At 41.1% G+C, this 2500-nt stretch overlaps 1 protein-coding gene across 1 annotated transcript in view; it reads right to left on the reverse strand.

Moving 5' to 3' along the window:
- LOC138865441 (uncharacterized) overlaps positions 1–2500 on the reverse strand; it is a 144022-nt gene that overhangs the window by 9850 nt on the left and 131672 nt on the right. The window lies entirely within an intron of this gene.

Below are 2500 nucleotides of genomic sequence, written 5' to 3' on the forward strand. Positions count from 1 at the left end.
ACAGACATATGGTTGAACAGAAAGGCAGGTGTATGGATACAGAGACAGAGAAAAAGATGCGAGGTAGGAAAATCCGTAAAAAAACAGGTCGTAAGTGGTCATACATAGAGGCACACACACACACATATACACATATACATACACATACATATGTGTATACATATACATACACATACATATAGAAACACACATACAAACAATATATATAAATACACACACACACACACACACACACACACACACACACACACACACACACACACACACACACACACACACACACACACACACACACACACACACACACACACATATATACATATATGGTCACACACGCGAAGAGAGTTGGTAAAACACCGAATTAATCTTATATCTTAAAATCCTAGCTACGGACCCAACAATTTCCATGTAGCACAGCGGCTACGGCAAAAAAGTTTACACGAATTCGTCTAAAATGTTGCTTTTTGGAGGAAATGTCTAAGCTATGTAAATTCAGTCTCAGCAATAATGCATTAGTGTATTAAGATATAATGCACCTTCTACAGCGCACACAATGCCCATTTGTCCGAATCTTCAAGCAAACCGGTAATATACTGAGGCGGTCGCTTAAAAGAAGCATATCATTATTATCAATACTATCATTTTTATCACTATTACCACTATTATCATTATCATTATTACGATTATCATTATAATCATTACTCCTATTATCATTACTAATATCATGATCATATACTTATTATTATAGTTATTGATTTTTATTATTGAAACTTGTTCATTATCATTTTATTGTTATTTTCATTGTTAAAATAATTTAATTATTATCTATTATCATTATTATTATCACTATCATTATTATCATCTTCATTAATTCTATTACTATTATTATTATCAATAGATTTATCATTATCTTATCATTATCATCATCATCTATCATTATCATTATCAATATCATTATCATCAATATTATCAAAATTTATTATCATTATCATTACTATTATCATTATTATCATTATCCTCATCCTCAAAATTATCATCATTATCATTATCATCATTACATCATCCTCATCATAATAATAATAATAATAATAACAATTATCATCATCATCATTACCATCATCCTCATCACCGTCACCACAACCACCATACCATCATTCCGACTCGGCCAGACGAACTTCTCGAACGGAGGGCGGGCGGCCTGCCCTGCGTGCGGCCAAAGACGTACTGCAAGATGAATGCGCGGCTTGAAAGGCCCGCCCGCGTGCACATTCTCCAGGTACGATTACATGCCTTTCACGATGAATCATTTGTCACTGCGGTTACTCACAGGACGGAGGCTCCAGGTGGCTCTTCGGGTGGAAAGCTGGGCGTGGGGTTTGGGTTTGTTGGTGCGTGCGTGTGTGGTTGGGGATTTTGTTCGTTTGTTTGTGTTTGTGTGTGTGTGGATCTGTGGATGTGGATGTGTGTGTGGATGTGTGTGTGTGTGTGTGTGTGTGTGTGTGTGTGTGTGTGTGTGTGTGTGTGTGTGTGTGTGTGTGTGTGTGTGTGTGTGTGTGTGCGTGCGTGCGTGCGTGCGTGCGTGCGTGCGTGCGTGCGTGCGTGCGTGCGTGCGTGCGTGCGTGCGTGTGTGTGTGCGCGCGCGCGTGTGTGTGGATGCGTGCGTGTTTGTCTTTGTTTTTTGGTTTGTTTGTACGTGTCCTATTGTAAGCAGGTCTACCTACGAGTGCATATACGTAACCATATATTGTCCTTCACACACACACATACCCTTCGAATCAAGCCTAAGTACCCCCTTGCTCGAAAAGTACCCCCGCGCCCGCCAGCAGCCCGCGCTCCGCCCAACCGCCCCCCTCCAGTCTAAATAAGTACTCACACAGCCCTCGTCGCACTCCACAATCGGCAACCCGCGAGGCAACGAAGGGCCCCGAGAAATGCGGGAGGCGAGGCGAGGCCGGCAAAGTTCAAGGACAGATAGAGATCAGGTAAACTGTGTCTGCTAGTGCGCTGTTGCATGCAATGACTTAGGCCCAAGAAGGAGGAGGAGGAGGAAGGAAGAAAGGAAGGAAAGAAGAGGGCTAAGAGGGGAAAAACAAAAGAAAGGGACGTGAAAGAGGAAAAGGGAAAGGGGAGTGAAATACAGGGAGGTAAATAAGAGAGAGGGAAAAGGGGGAAGGGGTAGAAAATATGGGGAAGAAAGGAGAAATGAGGAAAAGAGAAGCAATGAAGTGGAGGATAAAAAGAAAGAAAAAGGAGATGAAAGAGGAGGAATTGCAAATGGGAAAAAGAAGAATGGGCAACAAAAAGAGGAAGAAAGAGAGCTGGGTGATACAGGGTGAGAATAACAAGAAAATAATGAAAAATAGTCAGAGGGAAAAACATAAATGAGAAGTAACAACAAGAGAAGGAGAAACAAAAAACAAAGAATGTGATGATGCAATAGAAAGAGCATAACACAGGATTGGCTAACAAATTTGACCTCCAACATAAGATTGTTTTAACC

The sequence above is a fragment of the Penaeus vannamei genome, chromosome 21 (assembly GCF_042767895.1).
Source record: "Penaeus vannamei isolate JL-2024 chromosome 21, ASM4276789v1, whole genome shotgun sequence".
Classification (NCBI taxonomy): domain Eukaryota; kingdom Metazoa; phylum Arthropoda; class Malacostraca; order Decapoda; family Penaeidae; genus Penaeus; species Penaeus vannamei.